Raw genomic sequence first — 21487 nt, 5'->3', positions numbered from 1 at the left:
AGAACTATTCACTGCATAGGTATACTTGCAAATGACTTCCAGGACTGTTCTGGACTTGAGGTAGGGACCAGACTCCAAGAATGCACCAATGGGTCCACCTTACCTGTCCTGGTGTGTGGGTGCAGAGGTAGCCTCGAACGCTACAAGTGAGTCAATGGGAAATGTATCTGTAAGAAAAAGGGTGCAAGTGAGGACTGGGGAACCAGTCCTGCAGAACCTGAAAGGATCTTGGCTCAGCATCTGCGCCAAGCTGTGGGAGGTGGGGGGGGGGGGAGGGAAGGAGGGAAGGAGTAAAACATTTCTACATTCTCCTTTTAGCCATTTTGTTGCTGTGCCTCTGCTCTTAAGAGTCTCAGGGCCACAGAGACACTGCCTGTTACAGAGGACTCTGCCTGGGGGAGCTCTCGTTCACAGGTGTTTTGTCTGGCGGGTGTGAGAGTTTGCGCTTCACCTTTATATGGCAGAAACAAATGGTTCCAAGTTTCATTTTAGTCTGTCATCCATCCCCAATGTATCTGCTCTGCCTACAGGCTTTTGGATGACAAGTGGATTCCTCTGCAGTCATCCCTCTTGCATCTGTGGCTCACAACATTCATTGCAATTGAATCAGAATTTACATTTCATAAACCTATTACTCAGACTTGACACTCTTGAAATCCAGTTTCAAGCATTGGTACTCCCATACCTCAGCTATTTATGTTCTGTATGTAGAATGCCCTGCCTATTATCATTCCTCTTTATCCCTCGTTCTCAGCCGACCGCATTTTATGTTGGGATTTACTCTTCATGTTTGAATTTTGTATGAAATTAATCACTTTTTTCATGTGAAAATTACTAAGCTATTTGCATTTTATGGACAATGCTTTGGATCAAGGTATTCCATCAAAAGAAATAACCCATCCCTGGAAGCAACAGAAAAAACCTCACCTCTCGATGGCTGACCAGATCTTCAACCCATCATCTCTGTAGTAAAAGTTGGGCACGAACTCAACCTCACGGGATTTGAGATTGTCAGCGATGCAAAGGGAAGTGTAGGTCATGGATTGCATGTCTCTTGATATAAGCTCAGCAAGACCTGCTGCTCCAATTGCCGAGCTCTGTGGGCGAAAATTGCAGTTTGTTAGGTCCAGGAGAAAAACCATCAGGAACAGCATAGAAAAAGGACCCAAGTCATCAATTTATATAATTTGGATGGGGCCTTCTACTCTGTATCTAGGGAGTGTGCCAATGTTCTTCTCATGTAGCTTGGGGTATACCATATGCCACAGAGATTCTGCTGGAAAATGTGTCCAATTGCAAATACATTCCACAGGACAGAAAAACAGCTGCCTTTGTTTACGGACTTAATGAGTTTGGGTTACAAATGTTGCTTTGACTGGTTTGGGCATTACTGTGGCTCAGCGGAATGTTCCTTGTGAAGCAGGGGCACTGAGGAAGTGTCCTCCAGGTTTATCTAGTAACTAACGTTTCGAGTGGGTGTCATACACAGCCATGTTGAAGCTTTTCTACAGTACGCCAATTACATTAAATGTTGCGTCTGAAGTTAGGTGCTTGCAATAGATTATTATATGTTGTGTTACAATGTACCATCATTTTAAGTGACCAATATGGTATTGTATGTTCTGCTGAATGTTTCAGTATGAAAAATACACGGTAGCGAGTGCTTGTCAGAACACTACTATAGGCAATTATACGGCATATGAATGTGTTCTATTTATTGAAAATACCTTCACCCTCTTCCTACGTTTGAAAGAACTTGTTTAGTAAAAGATGGGCTAGGTGAACGTCTTTCTCCAGTGATGAGACCAACAATCTGCAAACAAACCAAGGCGCACAGGAATGAGGTTAGGAGAATATGGCACAGAAGCATCATCAGTGACAGAGACCCTGCCTATCCAAGAGGCAATGAGCCGGACTACAAATGGCATGGCGGTGCCAATCTAAGAGTAAGAACAAGAGTGGCTCTAATTTACACAATGAGGGCTTGCATGTGGGCACTACTGGTCAATGCTAGCTGGTTCCTGTCCAGGTTATGAGTTAGCAACCTAAAGGACAGGGGACAAATTCATTTTTCCAGAATATGCAAGGTATCTATAGATCGGAAAAGTTTGCCAGTTTTAGGTGGTGCTTTTCTATAGGCTGAAAAGTACAAATAGCAAAGTATCCAGCCTCCATGTCATGGCTGCAGAGTCTTCTCTCACTTGAGGATTAGCAGCACTACTCCGATTCAGCCTCAGATAAACAGCTAGAAACAATTCAGGTTTTAGTGATTGTTTATGGAAATGTTCTACTTCACTTCAAGTAGACGTGCCCAATACAATGATCAAATCCCAATCCCAGTGTAAGGGCTCCTCTAGCTACTTTAAGCAAAGTGAGTGTAGAAAAGAAGTACTGACAGGGACAATCTCAGAAGCTTATCAAGACCAAACACTTGTCTAAACTCCGGGGCCATGAGACTTAATAGACCAAACCGGAATCCCTCATCCTGCATCATTTATTTAGGATTTATATGTTGCAGGTGGGGGACAGGGAAGATTTCTTTAGGCTGTCACTCAAAGATGTGCCAACCAAGTAACATTTTGGGTAAGGAGAAAATTAGCCTGTATGTAAAGGCTACAGGTGGATGCACTGCAATTCCAATTAGGACAGGTATGAATAGGTCATGAAGGGGTGAAAAGCTACTCTTCGCTGGCAGGTACCATCCATTTTACATAGCTTTAATTCCATCCACCTCTAGTTGGGTCTGGTGGCTGAAGTGGACTAATGCATCTACTCCATGGATCTGGGTTGGACTTCATGGTGATAGATTTGAATACTGGATGTTCCACTCAACACTAGTGGTCTATAAAATGAATAACGTTGAGTAACAAATCATATTTCTGCACCAAGAGGCCAAAAAGTAGAGATGTGCTTTACAATGCTATGCTTATTATATCTATCTTCATCATTCCCTCTTTAGAATGCCAACAGAGGTTGCCTACAAATAGGAATTTTAATCTTACCTGATCGAAGTATGCTCCTGGTCCAATAAGGCGTTCTCTGGCAAGAGAATTAATTTGCAAAGTGTAACGATGGTGGGGGATCAGGAGCTAAAGAGAGACCACAGAATTATTGGAGACACAGGTACAGTGGTTGCTTCAAGCAGATTACATTCTCACTGCCTCTGCTTTATAACATGTAGCTATATACCCTGGTACAAAACAGGAATGCTTAGGATTTTTGAAGTGAGGAAATCTGAATTTTGTGACCAGTTATGTCCCCTATCTTGGACCCCAACGGCTCCATGTATAAGTTACAAGTACATGTATGTTCCCTCCAGTTCCAGTTATGAAGACGCAAATACATGTGCGTCCACCGTCAACATGTCCTCTTTCAGATCCGCCATGAATGGGTTGGATATTCCATTCCTAAGTATGAAAGGCCACCGGCTTTATATGGTTGATTTACTCCATTTTACAGTCCAGGCGAGTAGGCCCTGATTCTGCCATCAAGCCTTTTCCTGCTTTCTACCTCTGACAGCTCCAGTCTGAGCTCGCATCTGTATCCATGAACTTTGTCCTACTCCCTGCGCGGCTAACGGTGCCTGACTCGGCCTGTCTGCCTGCCAAAAACTGTATTTCACCTTCAAAATTATCTGCTCCGCTCCTCATCCAATGCATTCCTGTCTAGTAGTTTAAGTAAACATTCTTCCAGCTACCGAGCAAAGGGCCCGGCTTCTCTGTCTTTATGCAAGTAATTCATAGCCCTGTTACTATGGAAGATTTCTGCCCTTGCATCTCATGTAAACACTTAGACGCTTGTACACGCACTCACAGTCAGTATAGAATAGATTTTGTTCGAAAGACCTTTCCTTTTGGATAACATAGTTCTTTAAACATAGGATGTTAGATATGATTTGGGATTAGGTTGACTTGACCTCCCAGACTTTTGTCTCCACATGTAGAGCTAAATGTCAAGTCCCCTTCACTCCCTAGTTGCACGTCAATCATACGTCATGCGGCTGCGCGCGCATCTCTGCCAAGTATTTCTGCTGACATTGCGAAATTCTTTCATGGATCCACCCATTTATGACATCATACCTAATGACGTTTTTAGTTACGCCTAGTTACGCCTATTTTAGTTACGCATGTATGTCTTTATCTCTGTTATCAACTGTTACGCCTCCTGCATCTGTTTCACTGTAATGCCTTTTCTATAAAAATGATTACCTGTCAATAATGTATCGCCCTTCACTTCCTGAACCTCCGTGGTGATGGAATATGAAGCCCACAATTCAAATTGTTATTGGAATAAAGCCCGTTCCGAACCTCTAATACCACGGATTCTGCCTCTTATTTTACTGAGCTATTCTTATTAATTTTCCGCATCTAATTAAGTACCGGTAATTAAATTATTTACCACAGAAGGACTGGACATTAACAATGCTTGACCCATGAGCATCCATTTATTGAGCTTAGAATTAACAGCCTCTTTCCACTGTCTGATTTGCCTTTCTTACCTTGTACAGAGGATGAGAGACAGGGAGCTGCCTCAATGTAGTAATGCAGAACACCTCTGCAAAGACGTGTGTACGAAGGAAGTGGGAAAGAGCCTGGTGGGTGGAAAAATTGGAGCTCCTCACCCACATCTTGGCAAGCAGCCAGTCCCACTCATTATCACTTGGCAGGAAGATGGGATTCTCTGGACCTGGTGTCTGATTTAGCTGCAGAGGAAGATGCACAAAGCCAGTTACTGGACTCTTGGTACCGACCAAGCAGAAGCTGTTAGAACTGAGCTCAAGAGTGAGATATGACACATTCAACTAGGGGGATGCTAGTTTACTGAAACAGAATGCCAAGAACATTGCAAACTTTAGAATTATACATTCTAATTCACAGAAATCCCACAGGAAGAGTGGGACAGCTGACAAATGGTCTGAACCTATTGAGGCAAAAGTTAAACCAGCTAAGTGAGGTACACATACTTGAAGCATTTTGGTGCTCAGGAAAAAAGCTGCTAATTAGGTGACTATCCACTCACATGGACCAAGTGCACTGTGTGAACCTTGTACACTAAAAAGGACACGCAAGAACCATTTGAAAGAAAGGGAAAAAAAAAATAACAAAAAAAAATAAAAAAAAAACACACAAGGAGTTGGTCTCAATGAAATCATTTCATAATGGGTTTTTTCCGACAAGGTGTAGATAGACCTTTTATTCAGCGTACTCCGAGAATAAACTGTAGGAATCCAGCAGAATAGCATTAGGATTCTTTTAAAAATACTTGTAGGCAGACACCATTGATCCATTTTGTAAACCTGTTTTCAGTTTGTGGACAAAGGTGTATAAAAGTGTATGTGAAGCGCATGATTTTGGCTAGTGGTAAGAAAGACTAACAAAGACCCTGAAAGAAGAGAAGGATAGAGGACACCTACAAATATAAGGACAAGAAATTGGTCTCCTCAGGAAAGCTTACACAAAGAACATGTCCCATATCTACTGTGAAATACTCCGAGGCAGAGCATAGAGGAGAAAGGTATTAGCGATGAAATAGGCAATGTAAATATCTTTTCCTAGGAGCCCAATAGCATTCTGTAATAAGATCTCTCATGCATGCACAGTGATCAACATAAACGCCTGTTAGTGGTTAAAAATGCATGTGCCTAGTAAAGGGTTTGATTGGGACTGAGGTTAGAGTACATTTGTCAAAACCCATATACGTTTTCTGGGAAAAGTCTTTTATAGACCTGTGCACAGTTAAAATCCCAAACAGATAAAGATTAGCTCCATAGTACAAAACACCCTCTGTCGTCATAAAGGTAAATCTTTGTGCCAGTAAGGTGTTCGTTCTTGCTAAAAGGAAAACTAGCAGTCAATAACATTCAAGCAACAGTTGACTTGCTCAAAGCCAACCCCTTACCTGGATTGCTAGGGGTATCATTTCATCCTGGGGTGAGTGATAGAGAAGACACAAGGGAGCAGCCAGGTACTGCTGATGACCATTCATTATATTTCCAGGAATGCCTTCCAATATCTTATAATCCACAATGAAGATCTTTCCTGTCTGCAAACACAGGAAACCGTACAGGTGAGCTTGGCATTGGAAGAGACAATACCAGCTAACACATCAAATAGTACAAGGTGGTGCAGAAGAGATCACATCTGACCACTTGCCCACCATTGACAACATTCTTGTACATATACAACTAAACATGAAATAAGACCACTACCCAAAACAAACGAACACTTAAAAACGTCCAATAGGGTCTGTACTTGAAGTATATTGTTTATAATTGGGCACTGTATACAAAACATCTAGTAAATGTCCCTTCAGGCAACAAATTCCACTAAAATAACAGAAGAGTACAGTAAAGAAATCTGCCAAGAACATGCAGATCTCATCTGCATCTCTAGCATTACAGTTGCCCTATTTAGTGGTACGTGTGCCAAAGTTACCTTAAGTCTCAGACAAGATCTGAAGTTAACTTTGTTGTGCATGCCTTATAGAAGCTTCCATAGGGTGGACAGTGTTCAGAAGAAGATGGTGCACTTCTTGTGCAGTCAGGTAGTGCATCTCCGGACTCTGCATGCGACTGGGCATCCTCGTGGGCTATACTGCACAGGCATCGAAGAAGTTGTGTACACCCAGAATGAGGCTTTGCTAATAACAGAATCGGGAAGGGCAGTGGCTGGAGTACAAAGCCCTGCATCAGAGGAAACCTCAAGTTTGTGGTTCACGCGCCTAGTTGACAACAGGGACGGGGGGGGGGGGTAGGCCAAAGCTAATGCAACCCCCGTTGCAAGGATGGTCCGTCCAGTGATTGCCAGAGGTTTCCAATTCAAGATGAGTCTTTTCCTGTGATGTCAGTGCTTGTTTAAATCCAAAATTAAGGACCCATTGAAATTGAGGCATAACGCATTCATTCCTTTCCTGTGTTGTGTTAAACACCCGCTCGCTACCCTGGTTGTTCCCAATTTTTGCTCTTTAACAATCAGATTTCCTTTTGGATTTTCTTCTGAAACTCGGCTCTGTTCAGATGCGAGCAAGTTTGGTACCTTACTTACCTACTTCTGCACAAGCCATCATCTTTAGACAAGAGCAACAATATGCCATGAAAGTTTTGTCCTTTGTGGCTCCCTCCCCTACTTTCCAAAATGGTACCCATTTAAGAGACTGGACACCTTTTGCATGTACTAACAAGTGCAGGGTGGCACACTGGCTAATGGAAGGAGCAACACTTTCCTCAGGCATTCATGACAAATTTGCTAGAACTTCCCAGAGACCCTCAAGATACATAATGTGGTACAGAACGTCACACAACCAACACTATAAAAGCAACATCTTTTCCCTCATCATAAACAATCCAATGTAAACCACTTGTGCTCTTGCACTGTACTGACCATGTTGCGCAGAAAAATGGGGATGGCAATGTACTACTTTTAAATCTAGTTCAGCACAAAAAGATCAAACCTTCAGATCCTTGGAGTACTTATCCATGGACAACCTATTGCTTGAACAGAGTTTTCACACCAACTCCACATCCGATGCCAACACCATTCTAAACAAGGTAAACATTGTTTCGGAACGCTATGTGAACATCCTAACAATTACAACATGCAAGTGTATGCCAAAGTCTTCAGCACCTGGTATTCTAAAGACGTCTGACAAACTAACCATCTGCAGACAAGAACAAAACTAGAATATTAACAGAGCTTCTGAGCACCTCTCGATACTGCAGTCCCTTCAAGCAACATACAGAACAAGAAAGCCGTTGAAGACAACCACCACATCAACCCACTGCTGGACTCAGCTATTCCTCACAGAAAAGTGCAGTGCCATCAACTTCTGTCAGTGAAAAAAAAAATACAGAAATTCAGTGTTGCAAAGCCTGCTACCTCTTGAACACCCACCTCTTCCAGTAGAATCCCAGAATGGTCACTTTGCAGCCTTAGTTCAGAGATCTAACAGACATGCTTGACTCCCTCAAAGCCACTTCTGACTAGATCCAATCATCCTTCAAAACTCTGGGGATGCTCTTACCCCTACTTACAATTGTCGATGCTTCCGTCACTCAAGGACTCTTCTCAGCAGCTCTCAAGACAGGCTAGGTTGTTCCACTCCTAAATAAACCTAGACTAGACCTTGCCAACTACTGGCCCACCACTCACCTGCCATTAAGCAGCAATTTTACAAAATGCAGTCCGTTTAACTCTACATTGATATCAATTAGAACGATCCCCTGCATGACTACCAATCTTGCTTCAGATCACTGCAGAATGGATACTACCAGGTAAACCTTACACATTGTATACCATGCCTTTTTGATCACAGATGAAGATCAACCCCATCTCCTGTTATTGCTAAACTCCCAGCTGCCTTTGACACAGTTGACCATCTCACTGCCATACACACCCTTGGGTTGCGAATTAGATTCTCTGGCAATATCCTTCACCAGTTCTCTACCTACCTTTCCAGCAGACACCAGTCTGTTCACATGGGTACCTCCAGGTCTCAAAAGATCCCCATGATGTGTGGAGTCCAAGGACTGTCATCTTTAGCATTTACATGGAACCACGTGGTGCTCTACCCAAACAGCATCAAGATACACCAATTTACAGATGAAACAACTTTGCTTAAAAGTATCTTCAGCTTCACACACCCAACACCTCAAAGACTGCCTATATCATTAAGACCCGATGTCCAGCACAAACCTGAAACACAACCCAACCAAGACTGAATTTCTGGTATTTGCCAAGAACAAACAAGATGCAGTACATACCTGGCTCACTGGCATGAACCTTTACAACTTGATCACAAACTCTTGCTGAATGCCATTTCACTGGATTCTTTCTAGACACCAGTCTCACCCCCACAAAAAAATAAAAACAGTCCTGCACCGGTGTTAACAAAACATAAACGACTTCTTCTAAAAAAGAAAGCTAGAGCTGATATTCAAGCCCTTCCACTCAACTAGATGGTGGTAATACCCTAGTGCATGGTCTCCCAGACTCCTACATGCCACAGTAAGTATCTTCCAGGGGACTTTAGAAATAGGACTACATCATGGAGACACTTCATTGGCTCCACTTGCCAGCTTACACAATTTTCAAAACCAGCTAGATTATTAACGAAGCCATCATGCCCAGTGCCCCTATTTACCATGCAGATAAGCTAATCATATCTGGTTGTTAAAGGCTCACCTGCACTTAGGGCACTATAAAACTGAAGACCAAGTATGAAAGAAAAAAAAAAAAGGAGAAATGGATTAACCTTTATCTATGCACCCAGGATTTGGATCATCCCTCACATGTTTCAGGATCGCCCCAATGCTGCTCCAATTAAGGAAGGCGATTTAGACCTCTATAAAGAACACTAGATTTCAATGTCTTAGCTGTACACATCACAACTTCCTATCCCATTACTCATTGACTCAAAGTTTGCCTTTTAATCATATAAGACCTCTCCTGCCTTCGGCTAGGTACGCACTATAGAAATAACAACCATAAGGTCCGAAGTGTATATGGGGAAATAGATCCTGTCCTCATGCTTACACAGGGGCTTAGCAGAGCTAGATGGTGCAGATGACTGGCACAGAAACAAATGCAAAAACAGTTGGCCAGAATGCAGAACAGTGTCATACATTCACCCCAGTACAGAGATCTGGGCCTAAATCCATTGTGTTTTTTGCTCACCATGCCATTCCAGTTTGAACCCAGACATATGCAAATCAGCCTTACCCTGTGCCTCATGGGAACAGTCCAGCTCGAACTGCCAAACCAGGTCCTCCCTGGACTGGAAACAAGCATCCTAGGACCGGTTTCGGGGTTTCACGCCTCTTCAACCAGGATAGCTAGATTCCAGTGGCATGGAGAGCACGGGGTCAGACTGATTTGCATATGGCCATGTCTGAACTGGGGTGGCGGAGTGAGCTAAAGAATGATGGATTAAACCCAGATCAGTTGACTGGGGGTGAGTGCTTGCAATGTTCAACACTCCGTCAATCATCCCCTTTAGTTTTGATTTGGCACAGAAACAAAGCATAATCTGTCACTAGGTGAATACCACAGAGGTTTGACAAAGGCTATGGTTAAAGAGCCTGTCATTTTGCAGTCTGAATGTATGCATGTCACAGGACTAAAAGACCTTTTAAAACTAGGGCTACGTGATCGATCCCAAGCAGCAGACAGGATGCAGAGCAGGTCACATTCAGTGCTTTGATAGGGTAAAAGGGTGGACAATCAGAGACTTGGTATCCATCACTGAAGAACATTAAAGGGCGCCTCTGAAACAAGTAATATATGCTCAAGCTGCCCCCTACTAGGCTGGTCATTATGCAACCTAGCAGTGTCCAATGGTCCTGAAACTCACTCCAGTTTCAGGAACACAAACATAGTATGCATCATTGAATCCAGACTCAGATGTCAACAGGAACCAACCAAGATCAACTGACAGGCATGAGGTAAATTTATGGGTTTATATTTAGTAATCCAAAAACACTAAAAATATTGAATTCACATCATTCATATAGAATGCAACTAGTAGTGTTCTACATTTCAAACAATCTATTCTAAAAGAACGTATAGCATATAGCTACATGTAGGCATCCCAGCCCTGGTAGTGTGGCACAGAGACATTCACTAAACCTTAGGAGGAGTTTACGGGACCCATTCTGGAAAAGCAAGGTTCAATGATTGAGGTGGTCATCTTTGAGATCTAGTAAAATATGGCAACAAAAGGATGTGCTGTCAATAAGACACTGCACGACAACTGAATGTGGGAGCTTACATCTGGAGGGGAAAGTTTGTGGCACACCTGTTTGGCTTGTCTGGAACCCAGATTGTACACTGCTCCCTTTAAAAGGTCTGTTTTGGATAGTGCCAGGCACAATATTCAATCACAAAACTGTAAAGCTGCTGCCAAATTCAGAGCTACTCCCATTCAGCTTCAGAAGGATGAAGCAGAGTAACCTCTCAGAATGGCTCTGGCCTGCATCCTCCCCTGGGCAAAAGCACTACACCAATGAGATCTGCACCCTAAAACACTAGTTAACATGGAGTGCCACAAAATGCTGGGCAGCTCAAGCGAAAAAGGAAGCAACATACTCAAATACCAATACACACCCAGAGACGTCAGGTATAATAAAGACTCCCATAGGCTGCAACCCCCGCCCCCCCCCCCCCAAGAGTCAGAAAAGTCATAACTAACATCTATCTAATGAGAATCTAAAGAAAGCATTGGCAAAAATGAATAGGTCTGCTTTTGACATGCAGAGTGTCCAGAGTGTAACAAGAATTTTCAGTGTCTTAAACTAGGTTTCATTATTTGCGAGTCTGCTGCCGTTCGGTATATATATATATATATATTCACTTAAAAAACCATGGGTTTCACACACGTTATAGTTACGAATTAGCATTTAAAAAACCTTGCAAATTCAATTTAAAAAAACATAGGTTTCAAACATGATAGTTAGCTGGACATTTCACTCGTAAAAAACCAATTAAATTCCCCCGTTATAGTTAGTGCAGGCAACTATAACTCACGCGACCGCAATCCTCTGCTGATGACGTCAGATATTTACATCACTGTATTTAGACACTTATTTACCCATGTCTTCTTCCATTAAGCTTTAGCTATACATAGATTACAAATATTTATTTTTCATAAAGACACATGTCAGTGATGTAATATCTGACATCAGCAGAGGATTGCGGTCGCGTGAGTTATAGTTGCCTGCACTAACTATAACGGGGGAATTTCATTGGTTTTTTAGGAGTGAAATGTCCAGCCAACTAACATGTTTGAAACCTATGGTTTTTTAATTGAATTTGCAAGGTTTTTTTAAATGCTAATTCGTAACTATAACGTGTGTGAAACCTATGGTTTTTTCAGTGAATTTGTACGGTTTTTTAAATGCCAAGTTATGCATTTATTAATTTCTTTTCTTCAGGTTTTTCTCCATGCTTCGCGAACCGAGCACCCACGGTTCGCAGAGCATGCTGTGCACGCACCTCGCAATTTAAAAAAAAAAAAAAAAAAAAAAAAAAAGTTTCTCTCATGGGGGTCCTTCTGTGACCCCCTGACCAAGGCTAGGGGGGTCAGGAACTGTCCACTCTGCCCCCTTTTCACGTTCTCCACCTTTTTTTTTCACCCCCTCAGACTGCGAGAGACAAAATGGCAGCAAACACTTCCTGGTTTCGACTGATTCGAATGTTTACTGACAACAACCAATCAGAATTGCGCTCGCGCACGGCAGGGTGCGCGCGTATAGATATGCTTTTAAATGCTATTTCTCAGGAAATACTGCACAGATTTACACCAGACCTGCAAAAGGCACTTACTTTACCTTATGGCTACCTCTGCCAAATTTCACGTAATTCTGTTCAGCCGTTCGGGCTGTAGCCGCGACTAAAGGTCCTATGGAAAAATGCATGGGGAAAACGCGTTTTGGGACCCCCCCTTTTTCTCGGCCCCCGCTTGACGAATCACCGAGACTTTCAGGGTAGGAGCTGAACGGAGCACCCCATTAGTTTTGAAAAATTCGCGGGGATTCGTCAACTGGCGCCAAAGTTATTCAAAATAGAATTTTGAGATTTCCTATGGGAACTAGGTTGTAACTATAACTATCTACTGGCGACCGCCAGTAGATAAATATATATATACAAGTTTTTTTTTTCACTAACAAAACCATAGGTTTCACACATGTTATAGTTAGCTGAACATTTCACTCGTAAAAAAAACCCAATGAAATTGCCCCGTTATAGTTAGTTCAGCTAACTATAACTCGCGCGCCTGCAATCCACTGCTGATGACGTCACATATTACATCACTCATGACATGGTCAGTGACATCCCTGATGACATCCATTGAGTGTTTCTGAACAATTTTAATATGTTTAATATATAGGGAAAGGCCTGTTGAAGAATGAGTGGGTGTACAAGTGTGTAAATGGATGATTTTCTGTGGTGCGTAACTAACTCTATAAGTGAGTCATTAAATGTATCTTACTGCAGACTAGTGACTAAACTGTGTAAATGTATGTGTCTGTTGGTGTACAAGTGGCTGCATGGTTGTGAATAGCTATACGAGTGTCTATTTGAGTTATTGATTGCTTGTCTCAGTATCTGTATGGGTTCCTGAGTGTTTGTGTGGGTAGGGTGTGTGACTATGCATAGATGTGTGAGTGGGTGATTCTATGGGTGCATGGTTTTAAGAGTGCATCTGTGATGGACTGTATGGTTGAGTGAGTGTATGTGTGTTCGGGATTGAATGTATATCTCAATGGTACATTTGTGACTTAACTACGTATGTGAAAGGCAGTATATGTGCGTGTAAGAGTATAAGTGGGTATATGCGAGTGTGTGATTGTGAGAGTGTATGGATGAGTGTGTGCTTGTATCAATGATTCTATAAGAGCGCAAGAATGATACACACTCAAGTTCACTTACTCATAAAAATAGTATAACGACATAGGTGAGTAAATGGGAGTGTGATTATTTGCATGACTGAGTAGGTGTGAGAGTACCTCTATGGATGATTGGTAGTGTGTGTCTATATAGGTGTATAAATGCATATGATAGTTTTGTATGTTGTGACTAAGTATGAGTGGCTGTACAGGTGAACGAGTGGAGGTGTATGTAGACCTAAGAGTTAATAAGTGGGTATGTAGTTATTGGTATTGCAGTATGTATGGTTTTGAGAATGGAACTCTTAAATTTTTTAGTCGGTGTATCAAAGGTTATATTAGGGTGTGAGAAGATGTGGTAATTTATCACTTGGATGACGTCAGTGATGTCATTTGAGATGTCATCAGTGATGTCACAGACCATGTCATGAGTGATGTAATATGTAACGTCATCAACAGTGGATTGCGGGCGCGCGAGTTATAGTTGGTTCAGCTAACTATAACGGGGGAATTGCATTGGTTTTTTGCGAGTGAAATGTCCAGCTAACTACAACGTGTGAAACCCATGGTTTCAGTGAATTTGCAAGGTTTTTTTAAATGCTAATTTTTGAATGTATTATATTTTTTAAATATTTTTTACAATAAGATATATATATATAGATTAACTTTATCCTATAATATGGAATAGCTCAGTTTTTTTTTTATTTGGATAGAGTTGAACAGCATAGTCAATATCTTCTATAAACTCTTAAAAAAAAATTTTTTAAGGGTTTTTGTACGTGCGCGCATGCGTAGGTGCTCCACGTGCGCATGTGTACATCATGCGTGCTCTGTATGCGTGTGCTCCGCACACGCGTGCGTGCTCAGTGCACGCATGCTCCGTACGTGCATGCGTGCTCCGTACGTGCACCGTGCGCGCACAGCAAGTCATAGAAACACTTTATTGGTTTATAGTAGTTTCAGTTCCAGAAACTTCCAACACCACACCCACTCCCCTCATTATTTCTTCTGATTCCCTGGGAGAAGGAGCTGAGCAGCTTTTACAGTACTCCAGTACTTGAGAATGGCAGAGCAGCAGTCATCTTCTGGGAGTGAGCAGGAGACCCTTGTGAGACAGAAGACTTTTATATGGCAATTTTTTTACATTTCCAGACGGGCAGAAGAAGGTGAATGCTCCAAAAGTCATCTGCACCCTTTGTGATCGTGTCTTATCAAGAGGAGATCCTAAAAAGAAACTCTTTTAGTATCTTCACTATGATCAGGCACGTTAGAGATGTACATCCTGTGGCTTATGCTCGAGCTGCTAGAGAAAACCCTCCAGCAGCTCAGCCGAGCACATCCGCAGCAGCTCAGCCGAGCACATCCGCAGCAGCTCAGCCGAGCACATCCGCAGCAGCTCAGCCGAGCACATCATCTGCGGCGGCAGCTTCACCTGCTTCGGTTCCTCTGGATATACACACTCTGTTTAAGAGGGTGCATATACGGTGCAATGCTCTTCTCTTATAGGGAGACCAGCATTCCCCTAATAGAGAGCAAGATACAGCAGCACACGTGTGGCACCCTATAATTTGCCATGTTTTTTTTTCTCTGTCCCTCAATTAACACAACAGCTCTTTAGAGCCACCTAACATCTAAACACTTAAATTGGATTTTTAATTCTATTTTTTTATGATTCCACCGTGCGTGCACCTCGCGACGGTGCACGCACTCCGCGATATAAAAAATAAATAATTTCACCCTTTATGGTCCTTCAGTGACCCCCTGACAAAACCTAGGGGGTCAGGAACTCTACCCTGCCCCTTTTCACGTTCTCCACCTTTCTTTTTCACTGTCACACACAAAATGGCGGTCGACACTTCCCGATTTCGACCAGTTCGAATGTTGTCTGACATGAATCCACCAATCAGAATTTCGCTCGCGCACGGCACTGTGCACGCAGCTATAGATATTTATGTGCTTTTAACTGCAATTTTCTCAGGAACTACTAAACGGATTTACACCATATATGCAAAAGGCACATGCCTGACCAGAGGACTACCTCTTTGCCAAATTTCAAGTAATTCTGTTCAGCCATTTGGGCTGTACCTTCGACTAAAGGTCCTATGGGAAAATGCGTTTTGGGACCCCCCCGCCTTTTTTTCCTCAGGGCCCGCTTGACGAATCACCCCAAGACTCATGGTAGGAGCTGAGCGCCCCATTAGTTTTGCAAATTTCACGAGGATTCGTCAACCGGCGCAAAAGTTATTCAAAATAGAATTTTCAGATTTCCAATGGGAACACGGTCCTAACTAACCATCTACTGGCGACCGCCAGTAGATTATATATACACACACTGTATATACACAACCGTGCGCACATATATACACACAAACGTGTGTGAGTGTGTGGGGCTTCCAGTGCTGCAGTGAAAAAAGTTAAATTTATTGCTGTGCACAATACATATTTACGAAAATTAATTTTATTCAGCATTCAATGCACTGGAGAGATAACTATAAGATTCAAAAAACAAGGAGAGAAATAGTCCTCTGGCCAAAGGGCAAACCAACTTTATGTGCAGGTTTAAGAGCTGGTAACAATAGCTCTTGCAGACAGTTGCATGGTCAAGCCACAGCTAGAGACAAAAGAGATGGGAGGCTCCAGCGGAATCCATTACACACCAGTTTGCAGGTCTCTGTACATTTTATCTTGGTTTACATACCTCCAACTCTGCAGTAAGGTTGGTCTTTGGCCCCAGGATGCTTGCCACCATGCTGTCCATCACTGGGAAGTTGTCCGGGATTTCGCTGCACTTCTTGATCATCATTGGATCAACGCCATTGAGGAACTGGTACCCAAAGAACGCATCTTCTCTCCAGTGTTGGGACACATACTCTATGCGACAGAAAGAACAGAATGTGAGTAAGATTGCTGTCTAGAATTTTTTTTCCATTTGCGAGTGCGGTTATCCTTCAGAGAATAGTTTCTTCTCACTTCTCTCTAGAGTCTGCTGGCCTACTTTATAGTGTGTCCGCTTAGATCTTATTTGCCAGGGAGTATTTTATGTATTTGATGGAATTGGAATGAATAGTCTATTCCGTGGAAAACAGAAATTAATATGTATCATTTTTGTATTAGGCATGGCATATTTATTACAGCTAAATTAATTTATCCTTAACACTTGGAGCACAGAGCATGAACTGGTGCTAACCTGTTGAAGTGCATTAAAAAAAAAAAGTATGGAACTTCTGCTAGTGCGTAAAAAAATAAATTGTAAGGACAGATGCTGGGTGAAGTTACGCGAGATATTAGAAGAAAAAAAAAAGAAAAGTGAAATGCTTCTGGGAAATTAGTACAAGAGCACTGGCACAGTACTAGGGTCTTTACAGTGCTCGGTGCCAGAGGATAAGTGGGTGGAATATCTGGAGGAAAACTATGGGAAATGGCCAAGGATGGAGGAAATAAATACCATTGTATGGCCAGGTGTAAGGGAAGTAGTAAAAGCACACTTCTCCCCCAGCCATATTAGACGTATAATATCCAGGTTAAACCAAACTCGAGCCGCTGGTCCAGCTAATCTGCCGGCCGGGATTATAAAAATGAACCCAGTGTGGTGGTCGGAGTTCTTTTCGAATATGTTCCATGGGATTCTTAATACAGGGGTCACGCTGGAGAGTTGGAAAGGGGCAATTGTAAGACCTATACATAAAAAAGGCGATGTAACTCCCGAAAAAAACTAGCGTTTAATAAATCTCCTGGACATAGGCGAAAAAGTGTTTGCTAAAGTAATCCTGTGTTTTTCTCAAGGACTGGTCAGAGGAAAACAGATAGTGCCCCCAGAACAGGGAGGGTTTAAAGAGGGTCATTCGACGGTTGATCACCGTTTGGCTCTCTGGTCCATTGCGCAGAAGTCGATTGAGCAGAGGGGCAATTTGTTCTGCTGCTTTGTGGACTTCCGTGCAGCTTTTGATCTGGTGAACAGGAGCAGCTGTGGTCAATCTGGTTAGAGTACAAAACTAAAAACGATTTATGGGCCCTGATCCAAGCCCTGCATACTAAAAATTGGGCCCAGATAATACTGGATGAGAACTGAGGATTGTCCAGGAGGCTCCAGATTGGTAATGGGCTAAGACAGGTGTGCGTGCTTGCCCCCTTATTTTTTTCCCTGTTTATAGACGACCTGCCCTTATAATTAAGAAAGGTTAGAGGGGCCAGCCCGAAGTTAGGAGGAAACCATATCCCCTGCTTATTATACACAGATCTGGTCATTATGGATCAGACAGAGATTGGTCTGCAAAGAAAATTAAACAGGTTTAAAGAATATTGCCACATCAAAACACTAGTTGTGAACATGGAAAAGACCAAAATTCTGTGTTTTGGAAAAAGTCAAACAATTTCTGGTATCCGGGCACTGAGATACTGGAAAAAGTAACTGATTACAGATATCTGGGGATGTGGTTTGAGAGTAGCCTCCATTGGCATACCCATCTGGATGCATTAAAAATTAGGGCTTCTACTTCAGTGAAGGGATTAAAAAGATTTAATAGCGTATACGGTGAAAGATTTCTGTATGGCGCAGAGGTACTCTATAAGTGGCAAAAATAGATGGGATAAAGGAGGGAAAACTCCTCAAATGTTGGTTTGCGCTGCCAAATTAGTCTACGGTACAAGCAGTAAGATTAGAATTGGGAACAACCGCATGGAGCATCATAGCCTGCATGTCTTTATTACGTTTTTGGCAGCGTCTAGGTTTGGGTGAGGACCAAAAAAAATCAGTGGTGCAAAAATGAAATTTCCAATAGTGAACTGACGTGGGCAAGAGACGAGATCCTCAATTAATGAAGCGTATGGTGTTTTAAAATTAAAGTGGGGTCCTCAATCCCTTGAACTGAAGTTAGATAAGAAAGTTTAGGAATCTGGGATTAGAAGAAGTGTCTCAAATCCTTGATCAAGCGTACCTATCACGGAAAAGTTCAGTCTCCCATATGGCCTGAGCATGGAAAAATCTACATTATCCTTATAGCGACAGGCTACCTAGTTGCCAGTTAAGGCGCGAAGTGCTACGATTGAGAATTGGGATAAACCCTTGTTACATGAACAAAGGGGTAAAAAAAAAAAAAAAAAAAAAAATAACGTATGATAAACAGCAATGGAAAATGCACTTGCGGTACTACGTGTGATATATTACACATATGCTGGAGGATGTTAGATATACGAAGAGATTATGCCCGATTTAAAAAAAATATGATATTAAAAATAGGATGCAAGCTGTAAATCTTTTAGTGGGAATGATGAGTTTAGATATAGCCTGTGCCATTGGTAAATATTTAAATAATGTTAGAGTTTCTTAAAGGTAAAGAGTATTGATGATATAGACCTTTTAAGTGATAGGGAGTATGAGGTATATATGGATAGAAGTAAGGTGCAAGACATACTTGAAGGTCGATGAGACCCAAGAAAGGACAGCTTGTTTTAAAAAAGAATTTTAAAAGCTATTATCTCTTGAAGGATATGTTAATCATAAGTTTAAGAAATGTATTGTGTATTTTATGGTTTTAATTGCTTATACTTTTATGGTTGTAAAAAAACAAATAAAGTTGTATTGATCTGACTAGTGCGTAATGGTGTGGAGTAAGTGAGGGGGTGTGGTCAAAGGTGTGGCTTTTGGATCCTTCACCTTCAAGTAACTACATTGAAATTACAGACCTCATATGAAAAATAAATGCAAGTTATATTAAGGAGTGAAAAATGCACTATCATATTGAGACATCTATCAGTGAATGCTCTGCACCAGAGACAGAATTGAATCCTGGTTTGTGCAGTGTAGAACAGTGACTTGTGTAGTTCAGAGCTACGAGGTCCCAGTCTGACAGAAGCACTGAACATGCAAGTAATTTTAAACATGCATTACACACAGCACAAGATAGGCTACTACAAAATATGCAAAAGGGTTCCAGATGAGGGAGGAAAAAAAACAAAACAAAAAAAAAAAACTTACAACATACGTTTAGTAATAGCCAGACTGTGCAGTGCAATTGTGTATAATTTTTTAAGTACCAATACATATCATCTAGTAGCTAACTTACAATACCTATCAAAAAGAATAAATGTGCATCGTCAGAAAGCTTAAGAGACTTAACAATTAAAGCCAATACCGACTTCCAAGCCCCCTTCACATTTGCAGAATGATCTGTTACACACATCTACTTTCCGTTCAGGGAAGCAGGCACCCAGGCAGGATTGTTTGTTTAGCTATCTGCCCCTTCTCCAGTCTCAACGGAAAAGGAGACTCCCTGCCAGACACTTCAACTGAAGCATTTCAACTCTTAATTAACCGTCCTGGGATGGTTGTATTTACACCGAAAGTAAGGGGGGGGGGGGGGGGGGGGACTGCTCAGTTGAAATTAAAGTATGGGCACGCCATCCCCCTCAGATCATCCCCACTTCGACCACTGGTGCCAATGGACGTAGAACATCCCTACCACAATGTATGGCTAACATGCGATTGGAATTGTGATGGGTAAGCATGAGCGCACCAACGCAAGGAAGAAAGGGGAAGGGATGCGGTAAGAGCTATCAGAAGACGAGTGGGCTGTGGCGACAAGCCGGACTATCAGGTGACCACAGCGAACGTGCCTGGTGGGCTCAGATATAAGGCATCAGCACCAGGGAATATGGGAGAGTTTGTGAGTGGCAGCAGAGAGCATAGGCACCCCGCCCCCTCAGCAGGTAGCCCTACATTAACGGGGTAAACCCCCTTGGTCTGCATTGGTCCAGCATCCTTTTAAAGTAAGGAAATTCAGGAGAAGGGCGTGACCCAAGTGAAGACTTAAGACAGAGGTCAGTTGCAGACTAAGAACGTGGGGTGCAGCCACATCTCACAAAGGAGCAGGGCTTCACCCCAAGTCAGGAAATAAGGATTGGAAGGTGGGAGGCAGATGCTAAAAGTATGTACTCTCTACCAGGATATAAATACATTGGGGCCTTTAATAGCAGGTATTCTAGATTTTTACTGAAGATTGCAAACAAATGTTTACTTGATGCTAAGGATTCCTCCCCGATGTGGGATTCAGGCTATTGTGCATTATGGGAAGCACAAAGCTGGAAATGAAAGTGACACTTCACCTACATATGGTTTTATGGAAATTTGTGGAGCTATGGTGGTTTATAAAATTAAAACGTTAATGTTATTTGTAGCTGTACCTCTCTCCAGAATCATGTAATAAAGAAATATAATATTTTAAATTAGGTTCCCTTTCTCGCATTGCTATCTTTTCGTTCACATTTGGAATCCAGTCACAGGGAAGCATACATGGCATGGGTGGGGTGTCAGCACAGTTCAGCCACTAGCTTTGTTACCAATTTCATTCACATTCTGGATCAGCCAATAGCACAGCACACTTAGTGTTTGAGGTATAATTCAGGGTGAGTGACATTGTTGCTTTACTTATAAGCTTGCACTGGGGAGTAGTGAACATAAAGCAAAGGACTTCTCTTCTGCAACCACCAGTTAAGCTCACCACTCAAGGGTGTGGCACAAGTGGTGCGACTAGAGAAGGCAGCACAGCCCTCACAGGAGGAGTTATTGCAGCAGACTCCTCGAACCCCCAGTGTTCAACAAGCCAATATGGACACTATCATTTCGCTTAAACTCGAGAGAAGATCACAAGCCAAGTACAATGCATTGGTGGCGAGAGGAGAGGGGGAGGGGGTAGGAGGGAGTGGGAGGCCCTGCTCCAGGAATTTTTATTTGGGTGGGCCAAGGGTGCGTTTGGGTGGGCCACTGCGGGCTCGATTTGTTGCATATATGTCTAGGCAGGCCTGCTTCAGGGCCCTCCTTTATCTCTTCTTAGTCTTACAAGGTCCAGTAAAACACTCTTTTCAAAATCATTCTTAAATATTATCACTCAAAAAGTGTTTTTTTCCATGTAATGTTCCTTTGATGGGAAGAGAAGGTGGAAGTATCAGGCCAGTGACACTACTTGGGCTCCCTCTGTTCGAGCCTTCATGGAGGATCCCTCTTCATTACTACCTCCACCTGACCCCAGACTCTTCAACGCACTCCCTTGCAGGCGTGATTATCCACTACTCCTCTCCAGTGCACCTTCTCACAGCTGACCTTGGGCCCCA

General features: G+C 42.4%; 1 pseudogene across 1 annotated transcript in view; it reads right to left on the bottom strand.

Moving 5' to 3' along the window:
- LOC146780366 (hydroperoxide isomerase ALOXE3-like) overlaps positions 1-21487 on the bottom strand; it is an 86554-nt pseudogene that overhangs the window by 25725 nt on the left and 39342 nt on the right. The window contains exons 6-10 of the transcript XR_014972354.1: positions 16080-16252; positions 5899-6042; positions 4499-4702; positions 3003-3089; positions 928-1097 (exon numbers count right to left, since the gene is read on the bottom strand). The product of XR_014972354.1 is annotated as a hydroperoxide isomerase ALOXE3-like (transcript). The remainder of the gene's footprint in view (positions 1-927; positions 1098-3002; positions 3090-4498; positions 4703-5898; positions 6043-16079; positions 16253-21487) is intronic.

This window comes from Triturus cristatus, chromosome 12, assembly GCF_964204655.1.
Source record: "Triturus cristatus chromosome 12, aTriCri1.1, whole genome shotgun sequence".
Lineage (NCBI taxonomy): Eukaryota > Metazoa > Chordata > Amphibia > Caudata > Salamandridae > Triturus > Triturus cristatus.
Note: the sequence above shows the minus strand (reverse complement) of the source record. Positions and strands in the feature narration are given on the sequence as shown.